The sequence below is a fragment of the Bos mutus genome, chromosome X (assembly GCF_027580195.1).
Source record: "Bos mutus isolate GX-2022 chromosome X, NWIPB_WYAK_1.1, whole genome shotgun sequence".
Classification (NCBI taxonomy): Eukaryota; Metazoa; Chordata; class Mammalia; order Artiodactyla; family Bovidae; genus Bos; species Bos mutus.
The window spans coordinates 118,720,907-118,745,415 of NC_091646.1; the positions used below are offsets into that span (position 1 = coordinate 118,720,907).

Sequence of the window (24,509 nt, forward strand, 5' to 3'; positions counted from 1 at the left end):
TTAACTCTGGGATTTCTATCTTATTCCATTGATCTATATTTCTGTTTTTGTGCCAGTACCATACAGGACAGTGTACTTTTCTTTGTTCTCACTGTATTCCTAGTACCTATAAAAGTGGTTACAGAGTAGATGCTCAGTAAGTATTTATTAACTGAATGAATCTATAAAAAGATATAATGAAAGGAAAGCATAAAGTGAAAAAGCAATTATGCTAAAATAGGAATAGCCTGAAATTATCTGTATTTGTGATGAAAATAAAACAGAAATCATTTAAATGCAGCTGGTTTTAAATAAGTTGACTGTAGTAATAGGTGAAAAATGTAGTTTCACTTTGGCAGGATTTTAAGGTGCTTGAATATAAAACCAATTTAACAAAATGATAGAAGAAATAGTATATAATTAATCAGTAGTTTTACTGTGACTGTCACCACCACAACAAAACTCACAAGAAGAAAGCCACTGTAACTGCAAACATGCAGTCATAATAATAGTCTTTGCTAGTCTGGAGGTTCATTTTCACTGCTGTTATTAAACTGTCATTGCGTTTCAGGGATAAGTAGAAATTCCCAAAATTTGCTCTAACTTTGCCAGAAGCAGATTCTTTGGTTAAAAAAAAATCACTTAATAAATTTATTATCTATAGTTGTAGAACTACACTGTCTAATGTAGCCACTAGTCACATACAGCTTTGTGTCTACTCTGAATTCAGATGTGCTATGAGTGTAAAATGCTGATTCAAATGACTTTGTATGAAAATAAGAATGTAAAATATCTGGATAATTTTAAATATTTGATTTTATGTTTAAATGATAATATTTGGGATATAGTTGGTTTGATAAAATGTATTATTAAAATTAATTTCACCTTTTTACTTTTCAAAATGTGGATACTAGAAAGTTTAAAATTAGACTTGGAGTTCACATTATATTTCTGCTGGATATCACTGATCTAGATGTTATTAGAGTGATACCCTTCATGGATCACAGCCTTGTCATGGTGAAGGGGCTTTTGTAACCCAATTTAGCTATGAGCCATGCTGTGCAGGGCCACATAAGATGGATGGGTCATTGTGAAGAGTTCTGAAATATGTGGTCTACTGGAGGAGGAAATGGCAGTCCACTCCAGTATGCTTGCTGTGAGAACACCATGAATAGTATAAAAAGGCAAAACAATATGACACTGGAAGATGAGCCCCCACCCCCCTCCAGAATGGTAGGTGTCCAATATGCTACTGGGGAAAAGCAGAGAAATAGCTCCAGAAAGAATGTGGACATGTCTGGTGGTAAAAGTAACGTCTGATGCCATAAAGAACAGTGTCACATAGGAACCTGGGATGTTAGGTTCATGAATCAAGGTGCACTGGACATGGTCAAGCAGGAGATAGCAAGAATGAATATTGACATCTTAGGAATCAGTGCATTAAAAAGAGTGATACATAGATTAATGTTTGAAGATACTAAAAGTGTGAGCCTGTTCCCCGGTTATTACTAGGAGAGGAGATTCCACACTTGACTCTGATACTCATTTGCACTTCTAGATGGTCTGAATCTAAAAACAGGTGTTAGCTGTCAGAGTGTCATAAATGGCAGTTTCTGAGTTTGTACTGGACACGGATGAGAACCTGGCCTTCCACTAAGAAAGTAGGATCTGGGGTCAGGCAAAGCTCTGAGCAGATGTGCTTTCTGGGTTTTTCCCATGGAAAGTAACTTTATTACTCTCTGAGCTCCTTAAAAATTAGTATATTCATGTTATTTAAAGTCTCAAATCTTTCCAGTTACTCTTTACCTCTTCCCACTATTTTAATAATAAAAACTGTGAAGTAAGTTGCACAAAGATGAAATCATTGACACTTCTACCATCCTGGCTCATCTTCTATTTTTGCAAATTAGTTATTACACAGATGACCTGTCATTAAATAGTTGTAGTTTTTAATATACAAATATAGTCATACTTTGTATTCTGCTGTTGGAATGTAATGTTCTGTAATGTTTCACCATTTCCCAACTGGTCAGTGTAATTATCATTTTTAAGATTGTATGATATTTTATTGTGTTGCTGAATCTTAATCAGAACCCCAATTTTGGTGGTTTGTCTCAGCCAGGAAGTCTGGCTTAGTGTCTTCCTCTAATTATTGAGTAGGGAAGGATGTAGGTACATAATCAGAAATCCTAAGTGTCTGGTTGATTATGAGTTAGTGAATATGAGGGTTATTAGTGCCCCTCATGATTTATACAGTCAAAAGCTTGCTGGATGCTTACTTCTGCAACAGAAGGTATTATTTGAGAAAATCTTAATACTGTCTACAACTCATATAATGAAAACTTATTAAGCATTTTTATGAAACATGTTAACCTGGTTAAAAATGATCTTGAAATCCACAATATGCAAACATATTCAAAGGAGAGTTTTCTGAATACTCAATCTTTCCCAAGATTTGAGTGGCTGTGACCCTGTGTTGTGTGCCTGCTCAGTTGCTTCAGTTGTCCGACTCTTTGAAACCCTGAGGACTGTAGCCTGCCAGGCTCCTCTGTCCATGGGATTATCCCAGCAAGAATACTGGAGTGGGTTGCCATTTCCTCCGCCAGGGGATGTTCCCAGTCCAGGGACTGAACTTGCCTCTCTTGCGTCTACTGCATTGGCAGGCAGATTCTTTATCACTGAGCCACCTGGGAAGCCCGGCTGTGACCCCATTTATTTCTTATTTTTCTTTTAATTAGTCTCTTCTGTTTTGTCCAAACTTCACTGCCCATTGCTTGCTTTCTTATGGTGAAACTGGTTCTGAACTCTCAGGACATCACATTTTGCATTCTTCCTTTCTTTGTCTTTTCTCTCATGAGTTGCTAGTTTTCTTTTTGTCATGCTCATGTCTGTTCCTTTGGCTGAGCATTGCATTCAGTGCAATAGCTCTTTTATTTCTTCTTTTATTCTCAGTGGGATAGGAAAGTAGTTTTCTTTCTGGAAATCTATTTATTTGGAGTGAAAAGATGGGTTTCCAGATAATGTTAACTGGAAGATCTGTCTTCATCCTATCCAACTCTTCAGTTCAGTCGATCAAACATGTCCAACTCTTTGTGACCCCATGAATTGCAGCACGCCAGGCCTCCTTGTCCATCACCAATTCCCAGAGTTCACTCAAACTCAAGTCCATCGAGTCGGCGGTGATGCCATCCAGTCATCTCATCCTCTGTCGTCCCCTTCTCCTCCTGCCCCCAATCCCTCCCAGCATCAGAGTCTTTTCCAATGAGTCAACTCTTCGCATGAGGTGGCCAAAGTACTGGAGTTTCAGCTTTAGCATCATTCCTTCCAAAGAACACCCAGGACTGATCTCCTTTAGAATGGACTGGTTGGATCTCCTTGCAGTCCAAGGGACTCTCAAGAGTCTTCTCCAACACCACAGTTCAAAAGCATCAATTCTTCGGCACTCAGCTTTCTTCACAGTCCAGCTCTCACATCCATACATGACTACTAGAAAAACCATAGCCTTGACTAGATGGACCTTTGTTGGCAAAGTAATGTCTCTGCTTTTGAATATGCTATCTAGGTTGGTCATAGCTTTCCTTCCAAGGAGTAAGCATCTTTTAATTTCATGGCTGCAGTCACCATCTGCAGTGATTTTGGATCCCCAAAAAACAAAGTCTGACACTGTTTCCACTGTTTCCCCATCTATTTCCCATGAAGTGATGGGACCAGATGCCATGATCTTAGTTTTCTGAATGTTGAGCTTTAAGCCAACTTTTTAACTCTCCTCTTTCACCTTCATCAAGAGGCTCTTTAGTTCCTCTTCACTTTCTGCCATAAGGGTGGTGTCATCTGCATAGCTGAGGTTATTGATATTTCTCCCAGCAATCTTGATTCCAGCTTGTGCTTCTTCCAGCCCAGCGTTTCTCATGATGTACTCTAAATATAAGTTAAATAAGCAGGGTGACGATATACAGCCTTGATGTACTCCTTTTTCTATTTGGAACCAGTCTGTTGTTCCATGTCCAGTTCTAACTGTTGCTTCCTGACCTGCATATAGGTTTCTCAAGAGGCAGGTCAGGTGGTCTGGCATTCCCATCTCTTTCAGAATTTTCCACAGTTTCTTGTGATCCACACAGTCAAAGGCTTTGGCATAGTCAATAGAGCAGAAATAGATGTTTTTCTGGAACACTCTTGTTTTTTCGATGATCCAGCGGATGTTGGCAATTTGGTCTCTGGTTCCTCTGCCTTTTCTAAAACCAGCTTGAACATCTGGAATTTCAGGGCTCATGTATTGCTGAAGCCTGGCTTGGAGAATTTTGAGCATTACTTTACTAGCGTGTGAGATGAGTGCAATTGTGCAATAGTTTGAGCATTCTTTGGCATTGCGTTTCTTTGGGATTGGAATGAAAACTGACCTTTTCCAGTCCTCTGGCCACTGCTGAGTTTTCCAAATTTGCTGGCATATTGAGTGCAGCACTTTCACAGCATCATCTTTCAGGATTTGAAATAGCTCAACTGGAATTCCATCACCTCCACTAGCTGTGTTCATAGTGATGCTTTCTAAGGCCCACTTGACTTCACATTCCAGGATGTCTGGCTCTAGGTGAGTAATCATACCATCGTGATTATCTTGGTTGTGAAGATCCTTTTTTGTACAGTTCTTCTGTGTATTCTTGCTACATCTTCTTAATATCTTCTGCTTCTGTTAGGTCCATACCATTTCTGTCCTTCATTGAGCCCATCTTTGCATGAAATGTTCCCTTGGTATCTCTAATTTTCTTGAAGAAATCTCTAGTCTTTCCCATTCTCTTGTTTTCCTCTATTTCTTTGTTTGATCGCTGAGGAAGGCTTTCTTTATCTCTTCTTGCTATTCGTTGGAACTCTGCATTCAAATAATTATATCTTTCCTTTTCTCCTTTGCTTTTCACTTCTCTTCTTTTCACAGCTATTTGTAAGGCCTCCTCAGACAGCCATTTTGCTTTTTTGCATTTCTTTTCCTTGGGGATGGTCTTGATCCTTGTTTCCTGTACAATGTCACAAACCTCTGTCCATAGTTCATCAGGCACTCTGTTACCAGATCTAGTCCCTTAAATCTATTTCTCACTTCCACTGTATAATCATAAGGGATTTGATTTAGGTCATACATGAATGGTCTAGTGGTTTTCCCCACTTTCTTCAATTTAAGTCTGAATTTGGCAATAAGGAGTTCATGATCTGAGCCACAGTCAGCTCCTGATCTTGTTTTTGCTGACTGTATAGAGCTTCTCCATCTTTGGCTGCAAAGAATATAATCAATCTGATTTCGGTGTTGACCATCTGGTGATGTCCATGTGTAGAGTCTTCTCTTATGTTGTTGGAAAAGGGTGTTTGCTATGACCAGTGCATTCTCTTGGCAAATCTCTATTAGCCTTTTCCCTGCTTCATTCCGTATTCCAAGGCCAAATTTTACTGTTACTCCAGGTGTTTCTTGACTTCCTACTTTTGCATTCCAGTCCCCTATAATGAAAAGGACATCTTTTTTGGGTGTTAGTTCTGAAAGGTCTTGTAGGTCTTCATAGAACCGTTCAGCTTCTTCAGCGTTACTGGTTGGGGCCTAGACTTGGATTACTGTGATATTGAATGGTTTGCCTTGGAAATGAACAGAGATCATTCTGTCGTTTTTGAGATTGCATCCAAGTACTGCATTTCGGACTCTTTTGTTGACCATGACGGCTGCTCCATTTCTTCTAAGGGATTCCTGCCCGCAGTAGTAGATATAATGGTCACCTGAGTTAAATTCACCCATTCCAGTCCATTTTAGTTTGCTGATTCCTAGAATGTTGATGTTCACTCTTGCCATCTCTTGTTTGTCCACTTCCAATTTGCCTTGATTCATGGACCTGACATTCCAGGTTCCTATGCAATATTGCTCTTTACAGCATCGGACCTTGCTTCTATCACCAGTCACATCCACAACTGGGTATTGTTTTTGCTTTGGCTCCATCCCTTCATTCTTTCTGGAGTTATTTCTCCACTGATCTCCAGTAGCATATTGGGCACCTACCGACCTGGGGAGTTCCTCTTTCAGTATCCTATCATTTTGCCTTTTCATACTACCGTTCATGGGGTTCTCAAGGCAAGAATACTGAAGTGGTTTGCCATTCCCTTCTCCAGTGGATCACATCCTGTCAGACCTCTCCACTATGACCCGCCCATCTTGGGTGGCCCCACAGGGCATGGCTTAGTTTCATTGCGTTAGACAAGGCTGTGGTCCTAGTGTGATTAGATCCAGCTCCTACCCCCAAACAAATCCTGTATTTGGAATTTCTACTGTCTGCAGCTTTCATGGTGGAATCATGGCATATATAAAAAAGTATGGCCATTTCAATTGATCCTAAAGCTGAAATTTTAAGCCGATCATTTATGTGTTTAGTTTTCTCTATACTCTGGCCACCTGATGTGAAGAGCTGACTCATTTGAAAAGACTCTGATGCTGGGAAAGGTTGAGGGCAGGAGGAGGAGGGGACGACAGAGGATGAGATGGTTGGATGGCATCACCAACTCAATGGACATGAATTTGGGTAGGCTCTGGGAATTGGTGATGGACAGGGAGGCCTGGCATACTGCAGCTCATGGGGTCGCAAAGAGTCGGACACAACTGAGCGACTGAACTGAACTGATGCCTAAGTTATGTTACTCTGAGATAGGAAAGGGAATGATGGAAGGCATTTCATGTTATTATTAATGATCCTGGGTCCTTTTGACATGACCCTAGGCAGTCTTTGATAATTTTGTTGACTTCCGGTGTGACAAGATACTAGGCTTACCTTGTACATTTCCTGTCTTGACACAGAATCAATCATTCTCCAAGGTACTTTGCTCTCTTTTAGTGGGAAATGGTATTTAGAGACCACAAATGGAGCACTAGAGGAGCTCATTACTACTAGAGTAGTCACTGTGTCTAGGCTTTATTCAGTGGAGATATGTATATGTATATGTATGTAATTTTAAGATAAAATACATTATGAATTTAAACGAATACTTCAAAATAAGTTTAGAAATACGTGAGTTTTACTTATCCTTCCCTCCCCCAATGCAAAAGATTCCCAGTGACTCCAACATAATTATTTAGCTTTTTTTTTTTTACACGATGGCTTTCAAATAATAATACCAACATTTCTACTAGCAGCAGAAATATGATTACCTAAAATATTTAGTCTCTTTTTGGGCATAGGATATATACTACTAGGAGTGTATAACTAAATTAATATAATTTAAATTCACTTGAAATAATTCTTTCTTTCTTTGTGAATGTGCTGCAAAATCAATACACCATTTAATTTTTCTCATTTTTGCTCCTAATTTTTGGGGATTGCTTTCTCACTGAAATTGTATTATTTTAATTTGATTATTTTTTCTATTCCAATCATGTTGAATTGTTAGATGGTTCTAAAACCAAACCTAAAAAACTAAGTATGGACAGAGAAGTCGAACTTTTAACTCTGTCCCCTTCACTTTACTCCCCACCTTTTCCATAGAGGTATTCCATTTTTTTTTACTTTTTTTAAAAAAAAGTTTGGGCATTGTTTTTAACTTAAAAAACAACATAATTATACCTATCCTCTTTAATTTTTAAAGTTTTTGTCTGTTTTGGTCAAAAAGGTGATCGAGGTTAGACTCCCTATCACATTATAGAAACAAACCTTTCAGATTAATACTTGATCCTTCCAAACCATATCATACTCAGAGCAGCCTGAATCTTCAAGGTATGTCATATTTCATAATGATTATTAAAACTTCTTATTTTAAATGTCCTCTCATTTGCTGTCCATAACATCTACTGGCCAGATGATGACCTGGACTGCACCTTGGCATAATTAGAGAAAAAAGTAAAAGAATAGTTATAACTTTTCTCAAGCTTTGTGCTGTAACTTCCAGTTCGTCTTATTCAAAGAACAAGATGGGCACAGTGTGCTTGGTGGTCCTGCAGATTTGTCTCTTACTTCAGCAGTGTTTGAACTGAATAGACCTAGGAACTCCCCTTGCTCCAGCCTTTGACCACCCTTCAACCTTTTTTCCCAGTCACAGCCTTCTGAATCAGCCACTTAACTGTCTGCAATCACCAGGAGTACCAACACCATTTTTGAGCTAAACTCCTTATTACCAATCAACCATGAGCTCCCAGTTTCATCAGAATGATTCTGCTGAGGTGGAGGCCCTGTCCACCTCCTGGTCACCGTGCATCTGTGGGCCTTGCACCTACGTCTCTCTGGGCTTCTGTTTTCACAGCTCTGGAATGCTGATGGGGGCACTTTCTCTGTGGATTGGCCAAGGAGAAGTGCAAGGGTGCAGAGCATTGCATGAAAATGCAAAACCAGTGCAGTGGCTGTGCCTGGACATGAAGAAGCATCTCAAGATGAGTGGGGTAAAATCTAGGATGCTATGGAAGTTACCCTTCTCATGCAGAAGAGCCTGAACCAGGCCTTTTTGGATCTACATGGCCTGGATTCTGCCCTCACAGACTCCCACATCTGTGACTTCCTGGAGAGCCACTTCCTAGATGAGGAGATGAAACTCATCAGGAAGATGGATGACCACCTGACCAACCTCTGCAGGCTGGCTGGACCCCAGATGGAGCTGGGCGAGTCTCTTTTGGAAAGGCTCATCTGCAAGCATGACCAGGAGCCTCCTGAGTCCAGTGGCCTTTGAGGGGCCCCTCTGGTGTTAGGGCTTCTGCCTGAAGCCCCTCTCTGCAACCATGAGGCAGCTTTTTGACGCCCTGAAGCCCTCTCCAAAGCCTTGGACCAAATGGAAACAGTAAAGCCTTTTGTAACAAACCAACAATAAAACAAAGATCAAGATGGCAATGTGATGGCTACCTGTGACATGGTTGTGATAGAATCTTGGTGTTTTCCCAGGACTTTTAAGCTCTGTAGTTGCTTTCCACAGTGTTTTTAGAGGAAGGGATTAGTGACAGCTCACAGCATTAAAGGAGTATCTAATTGAAAGCTTATGTATTCCTTGTTCATTGCTTCTCCCCAGCAAACAACAGAGGCTCGACATAAATATGTTTATTTTTCTAAGAGGACATCTTTTATTATGGCATTAATTTGGAGAGACAAATATAGGGTCAGAGGAATAGATTTAAAATTTTTTTTAAAAAAGATTTATTTATTTATTTTGACTGTGCTGGTTCTTTGTTGCTATATGCAGTCTTCCTCTAGTTGCAGCAAGTGGGAGGTACTCTCTAGTTGCAGTGCATGAGCTTCTCATTGTGGTAGCTTCTCTTGTTGCAGAACATAGGCTCTAGGCACGTGAGCTTCAGTAGTTATGGTGTGTGGGCTCAGTAGTTGTAGCTTGAGGATTCTAGAGACATGGGTTCAGTAGTTGTGGCACATGGACTTAGTTGCTCCATGGCATGTGGGATCTTCCCAGAGCAGGGATTGAATCCATGACCACTGAATTGACAGGCAGATTTACAACCACTGGACCACCACATAACCTCCATGGAAAAAGCAAGAGAGTTCCAGAAAAACATCTATTTCTGCTTTATTGACTATGCCAAAGCCTTTGACTGTGGATCACAATAAACTGTGGAAAATTCTGAAAGAGATGGGCATACCAGACCACCTGACCTGCCTCTTGAGAAATCTGTATGCAGGTCAGGAAGCAACAGTTAGAACTGGACATGGAACAACAGACTGGTTCCAAATAGGAAAAGGAGTACATCAAGGCTGTATATCGTCACCCTGCTTGTTTAACTTCTATGCAGAGTACATCATGAGAAACGCTGGGCTGGAAGAAGCACAAGCTGGAATCAAGATTGCTGGGAGAAATATCAATAACCTCAGATATGCAGATGACACCACCCTTATGGTAGAAAGTGAAGAGGAAATAAAAAGCCTCTTGATCAAAGTGAGAGTGGAGAGTGAAAAAGTTGGCTTAAAACTCAACATTCAGAAAACGAGGATCATGACATCTGGTCCCATCACTTCATGGGAAATAGATGGGGAAGCAGTGGAAACAGTGTCAGACTTTATTTTTTGGGCTCCAAAATCACTGCAGATGGTGACTGCAGCTATGAAATTAAAAGATGCTTACTCCTTGGAAGGAAAGCTATGACCAACCTAGATAGCATATTCAAAAGCAGAGACATTACTTTGCCAACAAAGGTCCATCTAGTCAAGGCTATGGTTTTTCCAGTAGTCATGTATGGGTGTGAGAGTTGGACTGTGAAGAAGGCTGAGTGCTGATCAATTGATGCTTTTGAACTGTGGTGTTGGAGAAGACTCTTGAGAGTCCCTTGGACTGCAAGGAGATCCAACCAGTCCATTCTAAAGGAGATCAGCCCTGGGATTTCTTTGGAGGGAATGATGCTGAAACTCCAGTACTTTGGCCACCTCATGCGAAGAGTTGACTCATTGGAAAAGACTCTGATGCTGGGAGGGATTGGGGGCAGGAGGAGAAGGGGATGACAGAGGATGAGATGGCTGGATGGCATCCCTGACTCGATGGACGTGAGTCTGAGTGAACTCCAGGAGTTGGTGATGGACAGGGAGGCCTGGCGTGCTGAGATTCATGGGGTGGCAAAGAGTTGGACACGACTGAGCGACTGAACTGAACTGATATTTTAGCACAATGATATTACATTGAAAATGATTGCCCCAGCTGTTAAAATGTGATGGGAACAGGTCAATGTGACCATCAGTAACTATTTTTGTGCGTTAGAATTTTTTGTATTTGTAAAAATTGCACAATATCCACATCATAAATGTCAAAAATGTTAATATCCTTTGTCCCAGGAATTCTGCCTCTAGAAAAAAAGGTATTTGTGTGCAAGGGTGTTCATCACAACTTCATTTGAAATAGTTAATATTAGAAACAATCTGGTTTTCTAACAACTGAGGATTACAGTTTAATGAAACTTATAGTTCATCCATATAATACATTCAATAAATATAGCATGAATAAATATAGTTTTTCCAGTAATATTTAATGTATGAGAAAATGCTTATGATGGAGTCTTAGTAAAGGTAAGTGACAGATGTTATATATGTAGACACACACATAGTCTAATCCCAATTTTGTTAAAAAATGTTCTTGTGCTTTGAACATATACTTAAAAGAAGTGTCTCAAATATGTAAGATAAACATTATAGAACCAAAACTGGATGATAAAATAGTAAATGTAAAAATCTTAATAGTTTCCATTCACTCTACATGGGTTGATAGGTTGTCATATGTCCCTCCTAGGGTATAGAAATCCTACTTTGAATGCTGAACTCATGTTTTTTTTGAAGTATAGTTTATTTACAATATTTTGTTAGCTTCAGGTGTATAGAAAATTGATTCAGTTATATATATTCTTTTCCATTATTGATTATTACAAGACACTAAATATAGTTCCCTGTGCTATAGAGTAGGTCCTTGTTTGTCAATTTTTTATAAAGTAGTGTGTGTCTGTTAATCTGATACTCCTAACTTATCCCCCCTGTCCCACTTTCTGCTTTTACAACCATAAATTTGTTTTCTATGTCTGTGAGTCTGTTTTTGCTTTATAAATAAGTTCATTTGTATCATTTTTTTTAGATTACACATGTTAGTGATATCATATGATATTTGTCTTTCTCTGTTTAACTTACTTCTCTTAGCATGATAATTAATCTCCAGGTTCATCTGTGTTGCTGCAAATGGCATTATTTCATTCATTTTTATGGCTGAGTAATATTCCATTGTATATATATCACATCTTGTTTATCCATTAGGACATTTAGGACAGTAGGGCCTACTTTGATTAGTGAAATCTGGGGGCCAAGCTTAATCAGGAAATTTTTCTATTTCAAACACAAAACAGACATTTTCTAATTGTTTTTCTTTCTTTTTTCTTTTTTTTAAATCCAAGCCATGCGACTTGTGGGATCTTAGTTTCCCAACCCGGGATTGAACCTGGGCCCATGATAGTGAAAGTGCTAAGTCCTAACCACTGGACTGCCTGGGAATTCCCTGTTTTTCTTTCTTCAGTTGAATTTTTTAAGGAAGAATTGAATACTTTGGTTCCCTTTTCTCATAGTATAGAAATTTTATTTGGTCACAGTGACAGGGAGAAAAAATAAAGTGTAATTGTTAATACTCTGCTCCTGCTCTGCACTTTCTAGGTATAAAGGATACTTCTCTGGTCACATAGTACCATTATTTCTTTATTTTTCCTTGTCCTTGAGTTCTTATATATTTTTCATCTTGTAGAGTCTATATATAAGTTATATGAAATAGTTTTTAGAATGAGATAAAGTATGAATTAAGAAGATTAAAATGTTTATTTATCCTTCCACTTTCTCAGAAGCATCCCTTATTCATAGTTTTAAAAGAGCTTATTAAATTTTTTAAAAAGCAAAATATAAATATGGGTTGGGTCAAACTCACTAAGTGCCTTTATATTTGTAAAATGTATTTTTAAGACCAGATTGTAGCAGGTTACAGAAGAATACAACATAATGTTTTAAAGGTACTACTAAATTTACTGGATAGATTGTGTCCTGTAAGTCTTATATCAATAAACTTAAATTTCCAGTCTCAGAGATAATAGTGGCATAAATCAAGTTTCATATGGAATATTGAAGGTATGTCAAACAGAACCACTGTAATTCAATAGTCTAGAATGAGAAAATAAGAAAATATTTTGTAAGAAATAGTAATAATTCTATAAAACCTCAGTGATTTAGAAGTGAAATATGAAAAATGCAAAATCTGTACAATGGTTTATTAAGTAGAGTGTAATCTTTGAAGTATGGCCCTAGTGCCATTCAATTTTAAGCTGGGCAATTAGTGCCCCGAGTTTGCTAATACCTGTGTCTGAAGCAAAAGAGGAAGGAACAGTGTGGTATCTTCCTTAGCACAACAAACTAAACGCATTTGAGAATGTATATTAAGATTATAGAGGCTTAAAGGAGGTTAGGGATTTAGTTGTTACTTTTAACAAATAATTTTTGAGCACCTGTTATGTGCCACGATTCTTCTAAGCTCACTGAGGATACAGCAGTGAACAAAATACACAAAGTCTCTGCCCTCATGGAACTTATATTCTAACTAGGGAGACATTGAACAAACAGATTAGCAGCTATGTATTTGATATGCTGTCAGACTGTTAAAAGAGCTCTACTCTAAATGAAACAAATTAAAAGAATAGGGGTCACCAAGAGCTGCTATTTCAGATGTTGTTGTTGTTGTTTGTTTAGTTGAAGTTGTGTCTGACTCTTTGCGACACCATGGACTGTAGACCGCCAGGCTCCCCTGTCCATGGGGTTTTCCAGGCAAGAATACTGGAGTGAGTTGCCATTTCAGATGTGGTAGTAAGCAAAGAGACATTTGTGAGGGTTCCATTACTTTCATTGTTAATATATTCTTTTATTTCAATGCATATACAAACATTAAGTAAATTGCATTTTCAAATGGTAGATTGTGATAATTTTCAATGGGTTTTATTTAATAATTCGAACAGAACAGGAATACCAATGTGTTGGAAATCTCTTCCTTTTCATACCTGTCTTGATCATTTTGCTCTCTCTTCTCTGGAATCTTCCAGTTCTGAGTACTCTCTCTCTTTTTCTCATCTTCCCCCCACAAACCACCCTGTATATCAGGAGATCATACCTGAGTGGAAGCTTGACTGAAGGGAGGAAGGGAACCATATGGGCACCCAGACTGAGAGCTTTATCTTGACTGCAGTATAGTTTGCCTGTCTAGACAACTGCACATACATTTTTTATTTTTTCTTCCATAAAGCTCAGAAGTTCTCAAATTTGAGAGGGCCTCAAACTCAGTTTATGAGTAGTACACAACATACCATTTGTTATAGGCAGTAAACTATTATGAGTAATTTAAGAGATTTTTCAAAAGTAATATTTACTGTATGCAATATTTGCTGTGCATTCTGAGTTTAGTGACTAAATCCCAAGTAACTTTCCTCTGTAGGCTTAAAAACATCATCATGGCATGAAGGATTGAAGGTAGTAAGGTGGGAGTAAATGGAACACTGTGGAGACATGAGTATTAGATTTGGAGGGTGGAAAACTGAGGAAATACAGAGAAGACCAAAGTGGAAAGGCAATCAGTGTTAACTTCACCACCCTAGAGATGATTATTTTTAATATTTTGGAATATATTCTCCTAGATTTATTTATTTAATAAAAATAGGATAATAGTTTGCATATTATTCTGTAGCCTACTTATTAATCTATGTGTTTACAAACCTGTGTACCATACCATTTGGATAGTGTCCCATCTGCACTGAGTTACCCTCCAAATTTAAAGTGAGAAGAAATATCACCTGTGGGTTGTGGCATATGGTTTCTTTTTTTCTTTGTTTTTTTTTTTGGCCATGTGGCATTCTGGATTTTAGTTCTGTGGCCAGGGATCCAGCCTGTGCCCCTTGTAGTGGAAGCACAGAATCTTAACCACTGGACCGCCAGGGAATCCTGGGATCTGGTTTCTTGAACAGCTGCCTAGGGGCCATTTGGTGTTACTGGGAAAGTGAAAGTGATAGTCACTCAGTCGTTCCTGACTCTGTGATCCCATGGACTGTAGCCTGCCAGGCTCCTCTGTTTATAGAATTCTCCAGGCAAGAATATTGGAGTGGGTTGCCTTTCTCTTTGCCATGGGATCTTTCCAACCCAGGGATCGAACCTGGGCCTTCACATTGCACGCAGATTTACCATCTGAGCCACCAGGGAAGCCTAGTGTTATTGGGGAATGTGTGCAATAGGAGTAGGAAATAAGAGATAAGAAGGAACTAGTTAGATCAATTTCCCCCTCTTTTTTATCCTCTGGAGTGCTCTGAAGTACATATGGGTCCTTCTAGCAAAGTTTCTAGAGTGTGGTCTGCTGAGCGAATACATCTGCTGTGTGTATTACTGTGTCTCTTCATGGTTCCTTATGAAGCAGTAATCATGCTAAGTAATGCACCATATTGCATGTTTTGCATTTTTCCTTATCTTGTTCCTTACCTTAGCCCTTTTTTCTTCACTCTTACTGCCCAAGTTACACCTCCCAAATAAAGTTTAATATCTTAATCCTTACCTCAGGTTCTGATTTCTTCATGACCTAGGATAAGGTAAAGTGAAAGGGAAGGTCGCTTAGTTGTGTCCAACTCTTTGCGACCCCATGGACTGTATAGTCCATGGAATTCTCCAGGCTAGAATACTGGAGTGGGTAGACTTTCCCTTCTCTGGGGGATCTTCCCAACCCAGGAATTGAACCGGGGTCTCCTGCATTGCAGGCAGATTCTTTACCAACTGAGCTATAAGGGAAGCCCCACAGAAGCTTAGCTATATCCTGTGCGTATTTATATCATTAAATAATTTTTGGCATCTCATAAATTCTTTTTATTATATATTTTATTTTAATAATAAAATAATTTATGGTGAAATGTACACATCTTACATTCAGTGAGTATACAAATATATACATGTGTTGCATCCCAATCAAATAAAGAATATTTCTATCACACAAGAAAGTTGCTTTTTCCCTGTCATTAAATAGTGGTGGTTTAGTCGCTAAGTCATGTCTGACTCTTGTGACCCCATGGACTATAGCCTGCCAGACTCCTCTATCCATGGGATTTTTCAGGCAAGAATACCAGAGTGGATTGCCATTTCCTTCTCCAGGGGATCTTCATAACCCAGGAATCAAACCTGGGTCTCCTGAATTGCAGGCAGATTCTTTACCGACTGAGCTATGAGGGAAGCCCACTGTCATTAAATATTATTCACTAATATCCTAGCTATAATTGTGCTTCCTTGTTGAGAAATCAGTGCTGCAGCTGGAGTTTCAGAGTTGTAGTGGAAAGAGCAGTGAGCTGTGAATTGTGAGACATAGGTTCAACTTCAATTGTCATAAAAAAATTAACTGGGGTGACCTTGGAAGAGTCATTAAAATGCTTTAAATCTGCTTCATTATATGTCAAATGAAAGGGTCAAATTAAATAACTCTTATTTTTCCTTCAGTTTTAACATTCCAAGTCTCAGTGGTACTTTGGGAAGCCCCTTTTCTTCTTTACCTCGTGACTATAGTATTTGGGTGCTGTCACCATCAATAGCTGTTTTAGTCACCTTATGTGAAAATAGTGACATTACATCTTGTGTTCTACCCAGATTTTAGGTCACTCTTGGCATGGCCTCCTTCGAGATGTTTGGAGGGACTTCCTTCACACTTACCTCCCTTGATGTCTCAGTGAAATGAGAGTGACATGTCATATAATCAATGAAAGTCTCCCTTCGGCCAAAGCAAGATAAAGTGCCACGTGGTCCCTTCTCAGGCTTTCCTTTTAGGTTCTGACTGCTGAGGTGAGGGTTCACTTGGGGATGAAGTGTGCATTGAATGATTGTTAATTCCATTTGATAAATAACATAGAGACCACTGAAGACTGTAAGGATAGTTTTTGTGCAGGACTATTGCTACATAGTGGATAAGGAAATAGCAACCCACTCCAGTACTCTTGCCTGGAGAATCCCAGGGGGAGCCTGGTGGGCTGCCATTTATGGGGTTGCACAGAGTCAGACATGACTGAAGCGACTTAGCAGCAGCAGCATTGCTACATAGAGATATGTGCTTGTGTATTGCCCAAAGGTGTTCCAGAAGAGGTACCATGTGGCCTAGAGTTCACACACATACACACTATAATTTTATTTATAGCTAAGTTACAAAAAAGCAAGAGAGTTCTGGAAAAACTTATATTTTTGCTTTACTGACTACGCCAAAGCTTTTGACTATGTGGATCACAACAAACTGGAAAATTCTTAAAGAGATGGGAATACCAGACCACCTGACCTGCCTCTTGAGAAATCTGTATGCAGGTCAAGAAGCAACAGTTAGAACTGGACATGGAACAACAGACTGGTTCCAAATAGGAAAAGGAGTACGTCAAGGCTGTATATCGTCACCCTGCTTATTTAACTTATATGCAGAGTACATCATGTGAAATGCTGGGCTGGATGAAGCACAGGCTGGAATCAAGATTGCTGGGAGAAATATCAATAACCTCAGATACTCAGATGCCACCATCCTTAAATGGCAGAAAGCAAAGAAGAACTAAAGAGCCTCTTGATGAAACTGAAAGAGGAAAATGCAGAAGTTGGCTTAAAACTCAACATTCAGAAAACTAAGATCAAGGCATCTGGTCCCATCACTTCATGGCAAATAGATGCGGAAACAGTGGAAACAGTGACAGACTTTATTTTTGGGGGTTCCAAAATCACTGCAGATGGTGACTGCAGCCATGAAATTAAAAGACACTTGCTCCTTGGAAGAAAAGCTATGACCAACCTAGACAGCATATTAAAAAGGAGAGATACTACTTTGCCAACAAAGGTCCATCTAGTCAAAGCTATGGGTTTTCCAGTAGTCATGTATGGATGTGAGTCGGACTATAAAGAAAGCTGAGTGCCAAAGAATTGATGCTTTTGAACTGTGGTATTGGAGAAGACTCTTGAGAGTCCCTTGGATTGCAAGGAGATCCAACCAGTCAATCCTAAAGGAATCAGTCCTGAATACTCATTGGAAGGACTGATGCTGAAGCTGAAACTCCAATACTCTGGTCACCTGATGCAAAGAACCAACTCATTTGAAAAGACCCTGATGCTGGGAAAGATTGAAGGTGGGAGGAGAAGGGGAACCCAGAGGATGAGATGGTTGGATGGCTCACCGACGCAATGGACGTGAGTTTGAGTAGGCTCTGGAAGTTGGTGATGGACAGGGAAGCCTGGCGTGCTGCAGTCCATGGGGTGGCAAAGAGTTGGACATGACTGTGTGACTGAACTGAACTGAAATTACATAAACAACCATCTTAGTTTCCACTGAATATTTTTTTTTTTTTTACAAAATTATCAGGATGGAACAGTTGGAACTTGGCAGCAGTTTTGTGTTTGCTTGGACTGTCTCATGTAAATTGATTGGGGTCTTGTTCATGTTCTCTCAAAGAATAAATTATTGGCCATTTAAGTGCATAGTTTAGGATTTAATATGGATAGGGCATTTCTACTATAATTTGGCTTGAAATGATTCATACTAGTTGGAAATTTTAAAATAATGTTCACTTATGAATACCTGATTTGTCACTCTTTTAAAGGTTTGGTTCCCAGAGAGTCATAAGCATTCATGAATTTTATTATTGGCTGTTTCTTCAATTTGTGACTGGAATTCTAAACTATTTTTGAGTTAAGGAAGAAACACTGGAATGCATAATCTTCAGTAGTTTGATTTTAAGAAAATTATAATAACATTTACTTATATAAACTTCCACAAGAGAACAGAACAGATAATGAGTACTTTTAACATATACCATAAAAAAATCCAGTCTCTCATGGTGTTATTAGTGTTATCTGCCCTTGGTTTATATAAATACATTGGTGCCCTTTGGAAGAAGATCAGTCTTAACCCCTTTTTTGGTAACAGTTTTTTCACTTATGAAATTTTCTTGATTTCTAGGTAATTGTTGTCTTCATTATATGGTGTCTTGGTGATTTTTTCCTGTACATGAGGATTTGTCCTATTCTATATTTCAAAATCCTAGTCAATTTGTAGGATAATAACCCCAATTAAGTGAGACATACCTGACCAGAATCCAGAGGAAGCTACCATGCCACAACTCACATAAGCCATGACCTTGGCCTCTTTCCTGCCTTGAGGACAAGAAATACTCTCTTTTCCTTTATCATACAAAGGGATTAGGGAAAGGAGAGAAGTGGGTTGCTCTGATAGATTGTATGATTGTTCCCAAATACTAGCTCCCTTACTGATGAGAAGTTTGTCTTTGCTTGTTGCCATTTGAGTTGCTGTGGCACCTTGAAGGCAGACTTTATAATACTACCACATTGACTCTGGGCTCGGACACGTGATATAATCTAGTTTAGTGGACTGTGAGTGGACGTGATGTGTGCCACATCTGAGCATCAAACACATCCATCACTCTTGCTTGTTCTCTCTGCCATTAAAGTGCATATGTCTTAAGTAGGGGCGTCTCCTGCAGTCTGGACCCCAGAATTGAAATCACATGTGGAATTGTAACAGCACACTTGTGGGTGACAACATATGATATAAGCAAAAAATACATGTTCATTGTTGGCAATCTTAAGCTTTTTGAGATGCCTGTTTTAAAACAGAGCTGAGATTAATACACTTGCTCTCTCAAGGTTCTTTGAAATATTTTAGGGTAGGAATTCTCCAGTACTTTTGCCTGGAAAATCCCATGGATGGAGGAGCCCGATAGGCTGCAGTCCATGGGGTCGCTAAGAGTCAGACACGACCGAACAGCTTCACTTTCGCTTTTCACTTTCATGCAGCAGAGAAGGAAACGGCAACCCACTCCAGTGTTCTTGCCTGGAGAATCCCAGGGACAGGGGAGCCTGGTGGGCTGCCGTCTATGGGGTCGCACAGAGTCGGGCACGACTGAAGCGACTTAGCAGCAGCAGCAGCAGCAGGGTAGGAATTATATGTATATTTTGCTGTGTGGCGTACCTGTGAGATTATTTCACACTGGTGGCTTTGAAACTTTTTGACCACGACCTACAGTTAAAAAAATAATTTTATATTTTAACTTTGTACACTCAAACATATATGTTCATTTATGTATATATAGAGATGGTATATATGAAATAAATATACATTATATATGTAAATAACTTATACACATGAAAATAAATTTTAAGAAACAATTCTTACTCTTAAGTAAGATACTTTCTTTTTCTGTTCTGGTTTAATTCTTTTAAAATGCTGCTTTTGATATGCTAAATCAGTTTTAGAATTCACTAATAGGTCTTAATCTGCAGCTCAAAAAATCACTGATTTAGAGAAAACTGTTAATTATAAATGATGACGAGCTAAAAGAGAGTGTACTTATAGTTACACTGCCATTATTTGGAACTTGGCAAAATTTTAGATGCACTTGTAAATCTCATAGACTCAAAATATTTTGTCTATTTCTAAGGAAAGAATGGAGGCTACCCAGCTATGAAATACAGAAAATTAAAGCTCGTCGCTGCTTTACACATGGCAACTGATACATGAACATTAAAATTAGTAGTTGATAAAATCAAGGTCAAAAGATATATGTGTAAACACCTCCTGTGGAATTGCAGAGATGGTAAGAATAAACCAAAGATGAAGTCTCATAAAATGTTAGTCTTGGAAAATCACACTGTCCTCTCAAAAAATGACAGTTTATGCAAACCTCTGAATTTTATGGACGTGTGCTCTTTTAAACTTAAGTGTATGGAAATGGAGGTTTGAGTTAAGGCATGATGTTACAGATCATGTAAATATTAATACTGGTGATACATGTTATTCTGTTTTAGATATTCAGAGGTTTGATATATCTGAAACCTTTTCACTCTACATTCGACATTAAAGTGAAGTGAAAGTGTTAGTTGCTCAGTCGTGTCTGACTCTTTGCAACCCCATGGACTGTAGCCCACTAGGCTCCTCTGCCCATGGGATTTTCTTGGCAAGAATACTGCAGTGGGTTGCCATTTCCTTCTCCAGGGGATCGTTCTGTCCCAGGGATCAAACCTGGGTCTCCTGCATTGCAGGCAGTTCAGTTCAGTTCAGTTCAGTTGCTCAGTCGTGTCCGACTCTTTGCCACCCCATGAATTGCAGCACGCCAGGCCTCCCTGTCCATCACCAACTCCCAGAGTTCACTCAGACTCACATCCATCAAGTCAGTGATGCCATCCAGCCATCTCATCCTCTGTCGTCCCCTTCTCCTCCTGCCCCCAATCCCTCCCAGCATCAGAGTCTTTTCCAATGAGTCAACTCTTCCCATGAGGTGGCCAAAGTACTGGAGTTTCAGCTTTAGCATCATTCCTTCCAAAGAAACCCCAGGGCTGATCTCCTTCAGAATGGACTGGTTGAGTCTCCTTGGAGTCCAAGGGACTCTCAAGAGTCTTCTCCAACACCACAGTTCAAAAGCATCAATTCTTCGGCACTCAGCCTTCTTCACAGTCCAACTCTCACATCCATACATGCCCACTGGAAAAACCATAGCCTTGACTAGACGGACCTTTGTTGGCAAAGTAATGTCTCTGCTTTTGAATATGCTATCTAGGTTGGTCATAACTTTTCTTCCAAGGAGTAAGCGTCTTTTAATTTCATGGCTGCAGTCACCATCTGCAGTGATTTTGGAGCCCCCAAAAATAAAGTCTGACACTGTTTCCACTGCTTCCCCATCTATTTCCCATGAAGTGATAGGGCCAGATGCCATGATCTTCGTTTTCTGAATGTTGAGTTTTAAGCCAACTTTTTCACTCTCCACTTTCACTTTCATCAAGAGGCTTTTTGGTTCCTGTTCACTTTCTGCCATAAGGGTGGTGTCATCTGCATATCTGAGGTTATTGATATTTCTCCCAGCAATCTTAATTCCAGCTTGTGCTTCTTCCAGCCCAGTGTTTCTCATGATGTGCTCTGCATATAAGTTAAATAAGCAGGGTGACAATATACTTGGAACCAGTCTGTTGTTCCATGTCCAGTTCTAACTGTTGCTTCCTGACCTGCATACAAATTTCTCAAGAGGCAGGTCAGGTGGTCTGGTATGCCCATCTCTTTCAGAATTTTCCACAGTTTCTTGTGATCCACACAGTCAAAGGCTTTGGCATAGTCAATAAAGCAGAAATAGATGTTTTTCTGGAACTCTCTGGCAGACTCTTTACTATCTGAGCCACCAGGCACACTCCACATAGAGTCTCTTAAATGCTTTGATTAATTTTTCTGTTTCTGTATTTCTGTGCTGAATTTTGGATTCTTTTGAACTGTATTTCTTTTTATCAGCTTTCTCTTTTGCTATATGTGTAATCTGCTGTTAAACTAATCCATTGAGTTTTAAATTTTAAATTTTAGTTGTCATTTCTATAAGTTCTTTGGCTGCATTTTCAAATCTCCTTGGAAACCTTTTGTGGTTTCCAGTAAAGTTATTTCAGGTTTGTGTTGTATTTCATTAAACTTAGTAAGCGTAGTTGTTTCAGGTCTGTGTCAGAATTCATTTCTATATTCAAAGTCTTTGAGGTCTGTTTATACAGTTTCTTATTTCTTCTTCTTAATTAAGAATAAGAAATATCTCACATTCTTGGGGCTTTCTTAATTTTGTCTGTGTAGTGGTCATTGTTCTTGAAAAAGGTATGGGACTTCTTTGCGACATAGGAATGTTGTTGTTGTTTAGTTGCTCAGTTGTGTCAGACTCTTTTGTGATCCCATGGACTGTAGCCTGCCAGGCTTCTCTGTCCAGGGTGTTGCTCAGGCAAGAGTACTGGAGGGGGTTGCCACTCCCTTCTCCAGGGCATCTTTCCAACCTAGGGACTGAACCCTGGTCTCCTGCATTGGCAGGCAGATTCTTTACCTCTGAGATACCTGGGAAGTCCCAGGAACAATGTGCCTTCTTCCAAACAGTGGTTTTCCAGCTTGGCTGTGTGTAAAATTGTCTGATGGAACTTAAAAAAATCCTTGTGTCCAAGCTGAACTATGTAGACCATTTAAACCAGAATCTGCAGAAGTAGAATCCAGGCATCACTTTTTAAAGCTACTCAGTGATTTCAGTGGGCTTCCCTGATAGCTCAGTTGGTAAAAAATCTGCCTGCAATGCAGGAGACCCTGGTTCAATTCCTGGGTCGGGAAGATCTGCTGGAGAAGGAAAAAGCTACCCACTCCAGTATTTTCAGTGAGCATCCAAGGCTCAGAACTGCAGATGTAAAATCTGGGCTGCAAGTCTGCTGGTAATCTTTACAAATTCTTAGAAGGTTTCCCCTTTATCCACCACTTGCTCAATACCAGTTAGCATATGGTAACTTTTCTAATGTACAGGGTTATAAGATATTTTGAGAGAGTATTTATTTCCCTCTACCATTTATGAATCTTATGCAAAGCACCTTTTACCTTCTTCAGTTATTCATTCATTATATTAGTTGTACTAAGTTAAAGATAATGACGGTGTAAACTTAAAATGCTTTTGAATTTTTATGGTGTTTCCCATATCAGTGTTGGTTTTATCATGTGTTATTTCTTAATTTCTTCTGGGAAGTTTTCATGCTGACCCCTAAAGAATATCTGTAGGATGTGATTATTCAACTTATATGTAAACAAATTAATTATATTGAAGATGGATCTTGCTATCTCCTATTGGACAGGCCCCTAGACAATGCTGATGCATTATGAAACCATAAATTGAAATTGGCCTGCTTTTATCTGTAAGGATCTTGGCATGTAATAAGATTAATCAACATATTATTCACATGTAAACTTCATTTTTTGATTACACATTACATTTAGTATCGGAAATCATGATTTTATGTTAATATGGGATGACATCATTCTTTTTTCCTTTCAGCTATGAAATGCCTCATTGCTGTGTTGGGAAACAATTTGTGGTAGCATTTGTCTGTGTTACTTCCAGTCCGACTTCTCCTCTTTAAGTTCATTATTCTTTTAGGTTCTTAATTACAAGCTGTCTTCTAGCCAATCTAGTTCACTATTTCTGGCATCATAAGAATCCAGTCTTAGTCCTTTATAGATGGAAAAAAAGGACAAAAACTACCTAAGCAGCCATTGAATTCAGGGTACTGGAGTGTGTCCATTAAGTTGGTTCATAGATATTCTGTAAAATATATTTTCATGGTCAGATGAATTCAGGAAAGGCTAGACTAAATGAAATTCAACTGGTTTATTTAAGGGAGGCTTGGTAGAATCTTTAATATCCAAATATGCATTCTGAATTTTCAAAGGAAATATTGTATTTGAGCATTTGAAATGATCAGTGTCCTTCAGAAGTTTGGAAAAACTCATATATGACCATATTAAACCTTCATAATTACCTTTTAAAGTAATTCTTAGTCTTGTTTTTACAGATGAGACAACTTAGGTTTAAAGAAGTTCTTAGTTTGTTCATTATCTAAGAGCTATGAGGTGGAGTCTGGTTTCAAATTCAGATCTGTTCTTTACTAGAGTCTGTGTTCACTCTTCCTCTCACTTGCTCCCTCCCTCCTTTCTTCTCATCCTTCCTTTTAAAATTACATTTATTTATATGATTATAAAATTAACATACATATTCACTGAAGACTCTGAAAAAAACAGAAGGACAATGAAGAAAATAAAAATTACTTATAAGCTCCCTCCATGATATAACATTAGAATTTTAACATTTTAAATGTTTTAAAAACATGTGTAAATTATATCTATATAGTGTTTTTTTTTTACAAAATCCAGATCATATTGCATATATTTTTAAACCTACACTGTTGATTTTATGTAATTAAATAATCTTCTAAAATTCACTTTTAGTGGCTGCAAAATATTTTATCATAGTTCAGTTCACTCGCTCAGTCGTGTCCGACTCTTTGCCACCCCATGAATCACAGCACGCCAGGCCTCCTTGTCCATCACCAACTCCCGGAGTTCACTCAAATTCACGTCCATCGAGTCGGTGATGCCATCCAGCCATCTCACCCTCTGTCGTCCCCTTTTCTTCCTGCCCCCAATCCCTCCCAGCATCAGAGTCTTTTCCAATGAGTCAGCTCTTCGCATGAGGTGGCCAAAGTATT

The 24,509-nt window shown here is 39.0% G+C and overlaps 1 pseudogene; it reads left to right on the forward strand.

Annotated features, from left to right (window-relative positions):
- Window positions 1–8,113: 8,113 nt before the first annotated feature.
- On the forward strand, window positions 8,114–8,649 carry LOC138986510 (ferritin light chain pseudogene; annotated as a pseudogene).
- The last annotated feature ends 15,860 nt before the right edge of the window (window positions 8,650–24,509 follow it).